This window comes from Lampetra planeri, chromosome 82, assembly GCF_965212315.1.
Source record: "Lampetra planeri chromosome 82, kcLamPlan1.2.h2, whole genome shotgun sequence".
Taxonomy (NCBI): domain Eukaryota; kingdom Metazoa; phylum Chordata; class Hyperoartia; order Petromyzontiformes; family Petromyzontidae; genus Lampetra; species Lampetra planeri.
This window is the reverse complement of record NC_136186.1, coordinates 2,726,738-2,742,329: the sequence shown is the minus strand read 5'-3', so window position 1 is coordinate 2,742,329 and position 15,592 is coordinate 2,726,738. Positions and strand designations below refer to the sequence as shown.

General features: G+C 50.5%; 1 long non-coding RNA gene across 1 annotated transcript; it reads left to right on the top strand.

Moving 5' to 3' along the window:
- Positions 1–509: 509 nt before the first annotated feature.
- Positions 510–15,391, top strand: LOC144738357 (uncharacterized). The gene is made up of 4 exons (XR_013589232.1): positions 510–754; positions 2,054–2,172; positions 5,388–5,539; positions 14,541–15,391. It is a non-coding gene; the product is annotated as an uncharacterized LOC144738357 (long non-coding RNA).
- The last annotated feature ends 201 nt before the right edge of the window (positions 15,392–15,592 follow it).

The window sequence follows — 15,592 nt, the reverse complement described above, 5'->3', positions numbered from 1 at the left end:
GCCACTCACTCAGCCACCCACTCACTCACCCACAGAGGGATAAAGACCCTTTATGCAGTGGTTGTGTAGTATCTGCGTCAATGTTTTTGTTGTTTGGTTATGGTGGTGGTTATGGTGGTGGTTATGGTGGTGGTTGTGGTGGTGGTTGTGGTGGTGGTGGTTGTGGTGGTGGTGGTTGTGGTGGTTGTGGTGGTGGTGGTTGTGGTGGTGGTGGTGGTTGTGGTGGTGGTGGTTGTGGTTGTGGTTATGATCATGGCTTTGTTTTGGTTGTATAGGTGGTTGTGGTGGTGGAGGTTACAGTTGTGGTGTAGGTGGTTGGTTGTTATGGTAGTTGTGGTGCTTGTGGTGGTTTAGGTTGTGGTTATAATTGTGGTTGTGTAGGTTGTGGTTATATGTGTGGTTGTGGTGTTTGTGGTTATATTTGTTATAATTGTGTAGGTTGTGGTTGTAGTGGTCATAGTTGTGGTGTAGGTGGTTATGATGGTTGTTATGGTAGTTGTATTATTTTGAACTTCAATGGCACCCTACCCAGCCGACCGTGCTAATTGGAGGTGTGGTTATAGTTGTGGTTATTTTATGGTTGTTTTGGTTTTAGTTGTGGTGGTGATTGTGGTTGGTGCAGGTGCTGGGATGAAGGATGCGTTCCGTGTCCTCTGCCCATGCGGCTCCAACAACGATTGCTCTAGCCCAGGGGTCGGCAACCTACGGCTCCGGAGCTGCATGCGGCTCTTTACGGGCTGCTTCTTGACGATGAGTACGTATGTACTCAGATGCATTGCGGCTCTTGAAATACTGAATTTTGTACAAAAGTTGGAAAGAAATGGCTCTTCTAGTTATTTTGGTTGCCGACCCCTGCTCTAGCCAGCACTGCCGCCCCTGTGGTCACATGACCTTGCCTCCCAGCATACCTTGCAGTCGTCATTGATTCTGGGCCATCTTTACCTCCTGCATCTCTATAGGAGCTCTCGCTTCCTCCACACACTCTCCTCCTACCTCTGCTCTCTCTCCCCGTGTCTCCATCCCCCCTCTTCTTTCTGGAAGGTTCAGGGGTCAGGAGTTGACTGGCTGCACTCTGATCTTTGACCTTGGCTGTCACCCGAGTGGGATTATCTAACAGCAGTCAACCCATAGTATCAGAATCTGTCCCGTGACCTCCTCCTATACCTAGCCTGGAAAAGCAGTCACCATGTGGCACCCAGATCTGTCCCGTGACCTCCTGCTACACCTAGCCTGGCACAGCAGTAAACCCATGGCACCTGGGTCTGTCCCATGACCTCCTTCTCCTGCACCTCGTATGCCACATCAGTATACCCATGTCACCTGGGTCTGTCCCGTGTCCTCCTCCTCCTGCACCTAGTATGGCACAGCAGTCAACCCATGGCACCTGGTTTGTTGTGATGACATTACCGCCACGTAGTGGCGAATGGCGGCCATTGTCGTGAGTTTGTGTGCTTGTGTGTTAGTAATGGTGATTGAGTGTGTGACTATCATGCCGTGTGCGTGTGAGTTGGATGGTAGGGGTGTGTTTATGAGGGTGAGTGTGTGTGGGTGTGTGAGTATCACACACCCACACAGTGATGGTATGTGACAGTGTGAGTTTGATGGTGATTGTATCATGGTGAGTGCAAGCAATACTGTGAGCTTGACTTATTTCTCCCTTTACCCACTCTTCCTCCCTCTCCCTGTCTCCCCCCACTCTCCCCCACCTACTCTACCTCCCTCACCTTCCCTGCCTCTCTATCTATCTCCTTTCTCCCGTAACTACCTCGCCTGTTATACAGGAGATCATGGGTTCGATCCCTACCCTCACACCTGCTATATATTTAGAGTTTGCGTGTCTCTCTCCCTCTCTTCCCGTGGTCACGTTCAGAGTGTTTGGTTTCTATAAATGTCGACGTGATGATAGGCCACTTCGTTGACCTTTCATTTGTTGCATTTTCCCTTCCGAAGAAGAGCTGTGTAGCTCGGTGGGCATTACCTGGAAAAATTGAAATAGTTTAGTTTTCTCTTTTCCTCCTCCCTTCGTACCCTCTCCACACCCCTCCCCCCCCAGCACAACAACAAGAAGCAGGAGGAGGATGGTTTGTCTCCCAAGCCGAGCGCTTCCGGATCCACCTTTATGATCCTCCCTCCGCCCCGGCGGGGGGGGAGATCCCCTCGTACAGGGTTATGGTACCCCACCCACATACACACGGGGTTATGGTGCCCCCACTACACATACGCACAGGTGTACGGTACCCCCCACTCACATGCCAGGCTATGTGCACCACACAGAGACCCAAAGACTCGCACATAGATCCATAGACTCGCATAGACCCATTGACTCGCACAGAAACCAATTAACTCAAACAAAGACCTGTCGAAACACGGACAATATACTTACACAAAGACACATAGAATCACACAGACTCATCCACTCATGCACCCACCCACTCAACGACTCACAGGCTTACTATCCCTCACCTACTCACTCAGCCACTCACTCAGAAACTCACTCAAGAACTCGCTCACCCATTTACCCACCCACTTGCTCACTCACTCGTGCATCCACTCACAGAATAACTCGTAAACTCACCCACTCACACCTCAGAAACTGACTCACAAAAGAATGAATCCACTCACTCGTGCACTCACTCGCCCACTTGCCCATGCGCGCACAGATTGACCAACTTACTTACTCGCTCACAGACTCCCTCTCTGATAGACTCGCTCATAGACTCACTCGCTCACAGGCTCAATCACTCACAGACTCACTCAGAAGCTCTCACCCACTTATTCAGAAACTCACTCAACCACCGACCCACTTACTTAAAAACTACCTCACTTATCCGCACCCACTCACTGACCTACTTACTCATCCACTCGCTCAGCCACTCACTGACCAACTCACTCACTCACAAACTCAGTCGCTCACTCATCCACTCACTCCGAAACTCATTCATCCACCAACCGACTCACTCGCAACCATTAACTCATCCACTCAATAATTTCATCCATCCCCTCATCCACTCACTCAACCACTTATTCAACAACCCACTCAATCACCTACTCAATTGGAGACTCTCACCCACCCACTCACTCACCTACTCGCCCAGTTTATTAGCCACTCATTCAGAAACTCACTCACCCGCTCACTCACCCACTCCTCCACTCACTTAAGAACCCACTCCCTCAACCACCAACTCAGAATATCACTCCTCCACTCACTCAACCATTTACTCACCCACTCGCTCACCCACTCATTCAACAACTTTCTCACTCGCGGACTCACTTGCTTATCCACTCACTCATCCATTCACTCATCCACTCGCTCATCCACTCGCTCATTCAATCTCTCACCCACTCGCTCACCCACTCGCTCACCCACTCGCCCACCCACTCGCTCACCCACTCACTCATCCACTCACTAACAGACTGACTCAGAAACTCACTCACCCAAGCATTCACCCACTGACTCACTCACCCATTCATTCACCCATTCACTCAACCATTCACTCTCAGACTCACTCGCTCACAGACACACGAAGAAGCTCATTCACCCACTAACCTATTCAGAAACTCAGTCAACCACCAAACCACCTACTCAAAAACTCCTTTACTCATCCGCACTCACTCACTAACCTATCTACTCATTTACTCAATCAGCCACTCGTTGACCAACGCTTACTTACTCGCTCACTCATGCACTCAGAAAGTCACTCATCCACTCACTTAGAAACTCCTACAACCACTGACCCACTCGCTCAAAAACTCACTCATCTACACTCTCGCTCACTTTCTTATTTACTCACCCACTCCCTCACCAATTCACTCGTTTCCCCAATCATTCCTTCAGTCACTCACTCATTGAGCAACTCGGTCAATCATTATATAATTCAATCACTCACCCATTCACTCGGAGACTCACTCGCTCACTCAACCTCCACTCACTCACCCACTAACCCACTCAGAAACTCACTCAGCTACTCACTCACCACTCATTCACCCACTCATCCACTCATTGAATAAATCACCTACTCGCCCACTTTCTCACCCACTCAATCAGAAACTCATTCACCTACTCACCCACACACTCACTCACCCACTTACACTCGGGAGTGGGTGGTTTTAGAGTTCAGTGTTAATCATTGGGACTCCCATAGGGTTCAGTGTTGCTCACTGGGTCTCCCATAGGGTTCAGTGTTAATCACTGAGGCTCCCATCGGGTTCAGTGTTAATCACTGAGGCTCCCATCGGGTTCTGTGTTTATCACTGGGGCACCCATAGGGTTCAGTGTTAATCACTGAGGCTCCCATCGGGTTCAGTGTTAATCACTGAGGCTCCCATAGGGTTCAGTGTTAATCACTGAGGCTCCCATCGGGTTCAGTGTTAATCACTGAGGCTCCCATAGGGTTCAGTGTTAATCACTGGGGCTCCCTTAGGGTTAATGTTAATCACTGGGGCTCCCATAGGGTTGAGTGTTAATCACTGGGTCTCCCATAGGGTTGAGTGTTAATCACTGGGTCTCCCATAGGGTTAATGTTAATCACTTGGTCTCCCATAGGGTTGAGTGTTAATCACTTATAGATTTGAAGCTTTCGTGACTGCAAGGATTCATACTCTTAGTTCTTTCGGTAAAGTCACGTAGGTAAAAAAATTAATTAAAATTTTTACCTACGTGACTTCACCAAAAGTACTAAGAGTTTGTTAATCACTGGGGCTCCCATAGGGTTCAGTGTTAATCACTGGATCTCCCATAGAGTTCAGTGTTAATCACTGGGTCTCCCATCGGGTTTAGTGTCCATTACAGGGGCTCCCATAGGGTTCAGTGTTAAACACTGAGTCTCCCATAGAGTTCAGTGTTAATCACTGGGTCTCCCATAGGTTTCAGTGTTAATCATTGGGTCTCCCATAGGGTTCAGTGTTAATCAGAGACCCATAGATTCCTAAAACCCTAACCCTATAAACACCTAAGCCTCTATACCCCTAACCCTCTGAACCCCTATACTCCGAATACTATAACCCTCTAATCCCCTTAACCCTTAAACCCCTCACCCTCTAATCCCCTCACCCTCTAAACCCCTATGCCTCTAAATCCAACCCCCTAACCCTTTGAACCCCTAACTTTCTCCAATCCCATAATAAAGGTTTTTTTTTTTTGCGGTAAGATCGTGTGAATATAAATGTGTCTTAAAACCCGTCACCACACCGACACAGCCAATTAATAACGTTTGTCACGTGAACAAAAAGTGCCAATTAGTTTCTACTTTAGCACATCTCTGTGTTGGAGACTAACCCAAATTAACCTTTATTATGAATAACCCCTCAACCCCATAACTCCCCCTGCACCACCCCCCATGTCCCCCCTCACCCCCCCTCACCCCCCTCACACCCCTCGCCTCCCCCAGCTGCTACTTCCGCTGAGGCCGGGGCGAGTGGAGGCGGCGCTGTGCATTGTGGGTGGCGAGAGGCTGATTTGTATTCCCTCTCACGGCCACCGTCGTTGGCTCGTGGCGGCCTGCTGGCTGGGCCTCCTCTACGTCGACTCAGCCAGAAGAAGGTGAGCACCAAGCGCGGTGTTGACACATCAGAAGTGGCGGTGGTGGGGGGGGGAGACAAAGGAGGCACCTGGCCCACAGGTGCCTCCTTTGTCTCACTCCTCTCTCTCCCCGTGTCTCACTCCTTTCTCTCCCCGTGTCTCCCTCCTCTCTCTCCCCGTGTCTCCCTCCTCTCTCCCCGTGTCTCCCTCCTCTCTCTCCCCGTGTCTCCCTCCTCTCTCTCCCCGTGTCTCCCTCCTCTCTCTCCCCGTGTCTCCCTCCTCTCTCTCCCCGTGTCTCCCTCCTCTCTCTCCCCGTGTCTCCCTCCTCTCTCTCCCCGTGTCTCCCTCCTCTCTCTCCCCGTGTCTCCCTCCTCTCTCTCCCCGTGTCTCCCTCCTCTCTCTCCCCGTGTCTCCCTCCTCTCTCTCCCCGTGTCTCCCTCCTCTCTCTCCCCGTGTCTCCCTCCTCTCTCTCCCCGTGTCTCCCTCCTCTCTCTCCCCGTGTCTCCCTCCTCTCTCTCCCCGTGTCTCCCTCCTCTCTCTCCCCGTGTCTCCCTCCTCTCTCTCCCCGTGTCTCCCTCCTCTCTCTCCCCGTGTCTCCCTCCTCTCTCTCCCCGTGTCTCCCTCCTCTCTCTCCCCGTGTCTCCTTCCTTTCTCTCCCCGTGTCTCCATCCTCTCTCTCTCCCCGTGTCTCCCTCCTCTCTCTCCCCGTGTCTCACTCCTCTCTCTCCCCGTGTCTCCCTCCTCTCTCTCCCCGTGTCTCCCTCCTCTCTCTCCCCGTGTCTCCCTCCTCTCTCCCCGTGTCTCCCTCCTCTCTCTCCCCGTGTCTCCCTCCTCTCTCTCCCCGTGTCTCCCTCCTCTCTCTCCCCGTGTCTCCCTCCTCTCTCTCCCCGTGTCTCCCTCCTCTCTCTCCCCGTGTCTCCCTCCTCTCTCTCCCCGTGTCTCCCTCCTCTCTCTCCCCGTGTCTCCCTCCTCTCTCTCCCCGTGTCTCCCTCCTCTCTCTCCCCGTGTCTCCCTCCTCTCTCTCCCCGTGTCTCCCTCCTCTCTCTCCCCGTGTCTCCCTCCTCTCTCTCCCCGTGTCTCCCTCCTCTCTCTCCCCGTGTCTCCCTCCTCTCTCTCCCCGTGTCTCCCTCCTCTCTCTCCCCGTGTCTCCCTCCTCTCTCTCCCCGTGTCTCCCTCCTCTCTCTCCCCGTGTCTCCCTCCTCTCTCTCCCCGTGTCTCCCTCCTCTCTCTCCCCGTGTCTCCCTCCTCTCTCTTCCCGTGTCTCCTTCCTCTCTCTCCCCGTGTCTCCATCCTCTCTCTCTCCCCGTGTCTCCCTCCTCTCTCTCCCCGTGTCTCCATCCTCTTTCTTTTTTTTTACGATCAGTGGAAACAAGAAGATGCTCGGTGTATTCGGCACTTTGTTTCGTTCATCATTTCGTATTTTTTTTTTTTAACGGGGCTTTATGTAACCCTCGCTCGCTCTCTCGCTCGCTCGCTCTCTCGCTCACTCTCTCGCTCTCTCACTCGCTCGCTCTCTCTCTCGTTCTGTCGCTCATTCTCTCTCTCACTCTCTCGTTCTGTACGTAGCCCCCCTCGCAGTCCGACGGCCTCCGACGGGTAGCTCATAACAGCATGCAGAGCTCCCCGTCATCTGCCACCGAGCACACGGCCGCCTCCATCGCCCACTGCTCCTTGAAGGCCGGCACGGCGTGGGTCAGCCGCGCATGGCGGAACTCCAGCCACACCCTGGCTCCGACCAGAGCGCGGAAGATGCCCAGGCTGCTGGCCGGACATTTCCCCTCCAGGGCCACCTTCCTCGCCCTGTAAATGGCGAGCTTGGCATAGCCGACGAGCATGTTGACCAGCCCCTGAAGATGTTGGGATCCGTCGCCCTTTCGGTATCCAAAGATGAGGACCGTTGGGGAGAAGTGGAGGCTGAACTTTAGGAGGATGTTTCTCAGGACCTTGAACAACAAGTCCAGGCTCTTGCACTCCACGTATTGGTGCGCCACCGTCTCCACTTTACCGCAGAACCGGCACTCCGGGGGCGTGTCGGTGAAGCGCGCCAGGGAGGCGTTGGTGGTGACGGTGCCGTGGGCGATGCTCCAGCCGAGGTCACCGATGCGGTTGTACGTCGGGCTGGAGTAGAGTTGCCTCCAGCGAGGCCTCTCCGGAGAGATGCAGGGCAGGGCTTTCCTCCAGGCATGGTCTTTGTGGTTCCTCAGGGTGTCCTGTTGGTGAAACCAGACCATGTAGGAGTAGAGCACCTTCCTCTTGACATTTGCGAAGGCCACCTCTGGTAGGTCTTCCAGCCAGCACAGGTTGTGATCCGCCTTCGCTTGTCGGCATTGGCGCTGCAGCGGCACGACGGAGAGCTCCGGTGGAGGGGGACCGAGAGGGGCCTCGTCATCCCCAACGCCTATGGGGGGCGTTCTCCCCGCTGCTGCTGAGAAGGCTTCCTTGGCTTCGGCCAGGATCCGGGCAGCCACCCGGAGCGATTGCAGCCCTCTCTTTGTGGCCATGTCTGCTGGTCCGAGCCACCGGCCCCGTGTTCCAGGCTCCACCAGATCTCCCATCCTGGTGAGCCGCGCATTGGTGAGGCGCCTCTCCATGCCGGGGGTGGCGGTGGTGGATGGCAGGTTTGTCTGCGGGTTCCTGAGGATCGGTTCGAAGACCAGATCCTCGGCCGATCGCGGCTGGTTCAGCCTCCTGACGGCGAGGGAGCTCCACGTCTGCAGGACGCTCCTGTAGAAAGGTGGCAGCTGTCCCAGTGGGAGGCCCTGCAGGTCCATATAGAATAGTTGTTTGGAGCACTGCAGACCCCCCAGTTGTTTGAGTAGGAAGGAGGCCGTGACGCTTCAGGCCGGTGCAGGGGCGGCATGCAGGAACTTTTGTGCGGCCTGCAGTCGGAAGGTGGCCAGCTGACTCCGCACGCACACCAGCCCGTGACCGCCCTCGTCCAGTGGCAGGGCCAGGACCCCAGCCGCGACCCGGTGTCCTCTGCCCGACCAGAAGAAGTCGAGGACTCGCTTTTGAAGCGCGTTGACGAGGCTCATGGGGGGGTGCAGGGAGAAGAGTCGATGCCACAGCATGGACGTCACCAGCTGGTTCACCACCAACGTCTTTGTCCTGAAGGTGAGGAACTTGCACAGGCGACTCCAGGTGCCCAGCCGCTCCTTCACCTTCTCCTCCAGCTCGACCCAGTTCATTTGCGGTGGTTCCTCCTCTGGTCCCAGGAACACCCCCAGGTGGTGCTGCGATGTTGTGCTCCAATTGATGGTTTTTGTCTTCTCCGGACACTCGGTCATGTCCCACGCTCCAACCAGCAGGCCGCTGCACTTTTGCCAGTTCATTTTAGATGAAGAGGCCTTCGAAAAGACCTCCTGACACTCGTGCAGCAGGGCGACATCATCCAGGGAACGAAGGATGAGGAGGATGTCATCGGCGTATGCCGTCAGGACCAACTTGACACTTGGTTCCCCTAGCACCAGGCCGCTGAGTCTCTGCCCTATGAGACTCAGGAAAGGCTCTAATGCCAGTGCATAAAGTTGGCCCGACAATGGGCACCCCTGTCTCACTCCTCGCTCGAATTTGACCGGGGCAGTGAGGGCGCCGTTGATCTTGATCATGCACTCCGCCTTGGTGTAGAGTAGGTGGATCGTTCGGACAAAGGCATCCCCAAAACCAAAGGTCTTGAGGGTTCCCAGCAGGTATTTGTGGTCCACCCTGTCAAAAGCCTTTTCCTGGTCAAGGGCCAGAAACGCGATTGGGATGCCCAACCTCTGGGACATCGCGATGAGGTCTCTGACCAGGAAGATGCCGTCGTGGATGGATCGTCCGGGGATGGTCTAGGACTGGTCCCTGTTTACGACTTGTGCAATCACCCCTTTCAGTCAAGTTCAAGTTCAAGTTCATTTATTAGGTATAGCCCTGTGAGCCATTCAGCTCTTGAATCGGGTGCAACCGCAACAAACAAAAAACAAAAACATGAACAAAAAACATCTTAAAGTGAATATGTGACTAAGTGCAAACAGAAAATCCAAGAAAAGACAGCAAAACATTGCAGAAAAAACACCGTACACCAACACTGTGTGCAAAAATCCCAGTGGGATGCAAGTCAAACAACAACAACAACCACAAGACAGCTTAGATTAAGGCCATCAGTCTAACTCTGTACTACAACAAACAAACATGGCTAAACCAATACACTTTTCGAAATCACCAAAATAAAGCCATGAAAGCAATGAAAAAGCAATCATAGGAACTGTGACAGAATTTTCACAATAAATGGCATAAACAACATGTACTACCAAAACCCTGCAGCCATAGCTGGCTGCATGAGTCACTCCACCTTTAAGATCAGCACACTAAATAAAAACACAGGTCATACTTTGTAGCGATCATCCGGAGCGAAACATTTTATTTTAGGTCACTGAATAGCACTGGCAGCTAGGGGTGTACAACTCCTCTAGAGCAGTTTTGAGTGAAGATCTCATAGGTAGTGACTCAAGTTTCAATTTATTGGCAACAGCATTCCAGACCCTGGGGGCATCAATAGCAAAGGCCCTTCCTCCAGTATATGTACGGCAATAGGGAATATTAAGCTGGTAAATGAGTGTAGACCTTAGGTCAAATTTGTTCTTTGAAACAGAGATGAGATCCAGCAGGTAATCAGCAGATTCTTTTGCAAGTACATCATGAATAAATAAGATCTGGTGCACAAGCCGTCGAACATTCAGAGATGTTAAGTTTGACCCAATGTAGAGATCACAGTGGTGAGTCCTATATGGGCAGTTCAATGCAAATCTTAAGGCCGAGTGATACATTGAGTCAAGCTTCTTCAGTACAGTACTTGGGGCTGATTTATAAACAATGTCACAGTAATCAAGTAGAGGCAGTATGGTAGCTTTAATCAATTCCAAACGGAAAATAGGGGGGAAGCAGTGCTTGTGTCGATATAGAAAACCAATTTTAATTTTTGTCTTTTTCCCAATATAATCAATGTGATCTTCAAAATTCAGTTTTGAATCCAGGATGATCCCAAGATACTTATAGATCTTAACTTGCTCTATTTGATCATTATTTAAGGAATGTAATTTGGGGAAAATAACTTCCCGCTTTAGTCCTGGTGAGAAGCATAGCACCTTGGTTTTGGCAGGATTTAGGACTAGTTTAAGAGCAACTAGCTGATGTTGTAGTTTGTTGAAATCACTCTGGAGCTTAGCAATCACGTCATCCGGAGAGCGGCCAGCAGTAATTAGTACCGTGTCATCTGCAAAAAGATTTACCCTGGAATAATCCAGTTCAGTGCCCAAGTCATTTACATAAAGAGAGAACAAGAGGGGGCCGAGAATGGAACCCTGTGGAACCCCTTTTGTTATCTTAACACTGTTTGACCTCCAACCATCTGTGAATACAGTTTGGGTGCGAGAAAAGAGGTAATTTTTTAACCATTTTACTGTGTTTTCGGAAAAACCGAGGCAACTTATTTTACTAAGCAGGATGTTGTGGTCTACTGTATCAAAAGCTTTGGACAAGTCAAGAAAAAGACAGGCGCAGTACTGCTTATTATCAAGGCTACTGTAAATGTGATTCATAGAGTCTAATGCAGCAGATGTGGTGCTGTATTTTTTTCGGAACCCAGATTGTTTTAGATGTAATAGATTGTTGGCGGACAGGAAACTGATAATTTGGTAGTTCAATAATTTTTCAAAAATTTTCATCAACGGGGATAAAATTGAGATAGGTCGGTAGTTATTTGGATCATCTTTAGGGCCCCCTTTGTGAAGTGGACGAACATAGGAATGTTTCCATTCTAGAGGAACTGATGCTTCTTTGATGGACAGGTTGAAAATATGGGCTATAGGTTTGTATATTAGGTGACCAACACTTAGTAGAGCAAAGACGGGAATACTATCTGCTCCGGTAGAGGAGGACCCTTTGAGGAAGGACAGTTGTTTCAGAACATTACTTTCGTGGATTGGCTGAAAACTAAATTCGCTTAATGTTTGGATAGGGGTGTAGGAATTTGCATGAGCAGGGGTGACTCCCAATAGATTATCAAATAGGGTACCAGCTTCAGAAAAATGAAGGTTAAAATTGTCAACTATTTTTTGGGGATCTGAAAAATATTCCCCATTTCGGTTAAGCTGAACGGGCAGATGATCTGTTTTGGATGCCTTTTCGATACATTTGATTGTTTTCCAGAAAATCCTGGCATTTCCATGAGATTCAAGGAGAGTAGAAGAGAAGTAGTCATTTTTTGCATGCCGTATTTTTTTGACACATCTATTCCTTAAAATCCTGTATTCTAGCCAGTCATGCCCAAGCCTTGTCTCTAGTTTTCATGAGTTTTGTAATCAAAGGATCAAACCATGGTGGACGATTGCCTTTAGTTTTAAATTTAACCAACGGAGCATGTTTGTTAAGAATTTGTAGAAACGTGTACCTGAAGGTCTCCCAAGCCGTAGTCAGGTTTGGAATATCACAGACCTTGTCAATATCCGAGTGAAGCACATCATTAGTAAATGCCTGTATGCTGAAGTGTCTCATGGAGTGCTTCTCAATCAATTTAGGGGGGGCTTTGTGTCTGGCTGATGATCTCACCCCAAAAATGAAGGAGTGATCACTAAGGTTATTACCTAGAACACCAGTCAGTGCGAAATTGTGAGGGGCATTTGTCAATAGGACGTCAAGCAGAGATGACTGTCCCGGATTTTTTAGGTTGGGTCTTGTGGGGACATTTATTAATTGAAACAGGTTAAATTCATCTGCAAAATTTGTGGCCACGGCCGGCGGGTTTAGCCAATTCCAATTTAGATCACCCACTAAAACTATTTCACCTTTAGGGAGGCCCCCAAGAAGCTCTCTCAGTGCAGATGCAGCTTCAACATCCTTACCACTAGGCGGTCTATAGCAGCACACTACCAATATGTGTTGATTATTAGGGAGAGTTATTCTGAGAGCCAGACCTTCAAAGCAACATTTTTTAAACAAGGAGTGAGCTGGTGAACATGCAATAGTATTACGAACATAGATGGCAATTCCACCTCCTTTAGATCCTCGGTCAAGCCGAAAAAGGTTGTAGTTGTCAATCGTAATCTGCAAGTCATTGACGGCAGGAGTGAGAAATGTTTCTGTTAGGCAAAATATGTCCGGGTCAAGATTTGCTACTTCTAGTTTTAGTTGACTTAATTTAATCAAAAGCCCTCTGATGTTGACATGTAGAACACCAACACCTTTTCTGCCAGAAAAATCTACAGAATTATATGAGTTCTTTACATTTGGGCCAGGATGAAGCTCAATACCACCCAGAAATAAGAAAAGTAGAATTAATAGTTTGCACAGGTATTTTCTGTGAAAGGATGAAGAGTGACGAACCTTGGACGAATAGCAGCAGCTCGCAGATGGTGTTATTTTTAAGAGCAGAATGAAGTTTGGAAGGAGTGCTGGTGAAGTAATGGGACAAAGATAGGGTTTAAAAGGATACAATGATGGAGTGTAGAAGTGTCTATAAGTTGTTTCATTAGCAGGTGTAGTGGCAAATTTAGCAATAAGTATTGACGCGAAGTAACGCGGGTAGCCGTTTGTAGAGTTGAGTGTGGCACTAGATATGGCCGGGAGGGACAGTAGTAAGATACACAGCAGATGAATTGACATCTTTAAAACACTAAATTTAAACACACACACAGCTCACTCACACGCAGCTCACCCTCACCCACTCTCACGCACAGCCCACACCCATGCAGCACAACGCACACGCGGCCGCACACACCGCCGCCATCTTGCTGCTGTTGTTGTTGCAGCTGCTGTTGTCGTTGCAGCTGATGGTGTCGTTGCAGCTGATGTTGTCGTTGCAGCTGATGTTGTCGTTGCAGCTGCTGTTGTCGTTGCAGCTGATGTTGTCGTTGCAGCTGCTGTTGTCGTTGCAGCTGATGTTGTCGTTGCAGCTGATGTTGTCGTTGCAGCTGATGTTGTCGTTGCAGCTGCTGTTGTCGTTGCAGCTGATGTTGTCGTTGCAGCTGATGTTGTCGTTGCAGCTGATGTTGTCGTTGCAGCTGATGTTGTCGTTGCAGCTGCTGTTGTCGTTGCAGCTGATGTTGTCGTTGCAGCTGCTGTTGTCGTTGCAGCTGCTGTTGTCGTTGCAGCTGATTTGAGACTGAGTCGACCTAGGGGAGGCCCAGGACCGGTTCAGATAATCGTCACCCGTGTTGACCGTGAGCAGGAATCGAACTCTGGTCGCCGGGTTCAGCAGCGCAGCGTAGCGCTAACCACTACACCACCGCTCCCCACAACCACCACCACCGCTCCCCACAACCACCACCACAACCACCACTACCGCTTCCCACAACCACCACCCCCACAACCACCACCACCACTACCACCACCCCCACAACCACCACCACCGCTCCCCACAACCACCACCGCTCCCCACAACCACCACCACCACCACCGCTCCACACAACCACCACCCCCACAACCACCACCACAACCACCACCACAACCGCACTCGCAGCCAGCCGCCTGGCAGTGCAGCACGAGGAGCTTCCACATGCCCCACGCGCGATACGCCCACAACCACCACCACAACCACCACCACAACCACCACCACAACCACCACCACAACCACCACCACAACCACCACCACCACCACAACCACCACCACCACCCACCACCACAACCACCACCACAACCACCACCACAACCACCACCACCACCGCCTTTATCTCCCAACCACCACCACCACCCACCACCACCGCCTTTATCTCCCAACCACCACCACCACCCACCACCACCACGCCCTCCACGGCCCACCCACTTCCTCTCTCTCTCTGACTGACTCTCTGACAGTCGCAGGGAGAGAGCCTTTGTCAATATTTTGTAGTCGGTGTTCAGGAGGGACACCGGACGCCAGTTTTGTAGGTGCCTCAGGTCTCCTCTCTCTCCCCGTGTCTCCATCCTCTCTCTCCCCGTGTCTCCATCCTCTCTCTCCCCGTGTCTCCCTCCTCTCTCTCCCCGTGTCTCCATGTCCCCTTCTCTCTAGGTGGTGCAGGTTCAGGAGTTTACTGGCTGCACTCCGACCTTTGGCCTTGGCTGTCGCCCAAGTGGGATTGTCGCACAGCAGTCAACCCATAGCATCAGTATCTGTCCCATGACCTCCTCCTGCACCTAGCCTGGCACAGCAGTAGACCCATGACATGTCTCTGTCCCGTGACCTCCTCCTGCACCTAGCCTGGCACAGCAGTCAACCCATGGCACCTGGGTTGTTGTGATGATATCACCGTCATGTAGTGGCTTATTACGGCTGTTGTTTTTGTTGTGAGTTTGTAGGCTTGTGTGATAGTAGGATGGTAGGGGTGTGTGAGTGTCATGGTGAGTGTGGGTGTGTGTATCATGGTGAGTGTGTGGGTGTGTGAGTATTCAGTCCCTCCAGAAAAACGCGGAGTTTTTTGGTGATTGTTGCGGGCAAAAATCGTTGATTATGCGGCACGTTTTCTTAAAAAATGCGATGGAATATGCGGGATATTTATGCAATTTTATGCGATTAAATTGCGGGAACTTGCAAAAATTGCGGGAACTTGCAAAAATTGCGGGAACTTGCAAAAACTGCGGTTTGATGAAAAAGAGAAAAAAAGTGATTCCCCCAACACCCTATTCACTAGGCTACTACTTTAATGTAAAGAGTCATTTCTTATTACTTCCTATGATAAGCAAGCATACTACATCACAGAAAGTGCTGGGAATATTTAAGTTCTCATCTTGTTTTATTTCAGACCTTAACAAACAGATGGCTCAAACTTACAAAACATTGAGTCGAACAAGTTCTGTAGCTTTACAAAATGAATATGCTACAACTTCTGTAAAAATGAATAAATAAAATATTAAAAAATAAAATGTGTGCTTCCTGTTTTACAGAGGTAGCTATGCAAAATAATTTGCCCCCACTGTCATGTAACACACTGGGGAACTGCTTTGCGCGGTCTTTTGCGCTTATGTTTGTTGGCAAATGAGAAAGATTTGCGGGCTTCATCATGGTTTCATTGGCATCGCGGGGTTTGCAGCTTTTCAATGATGTCGCGTAATGAGTGACGTCAC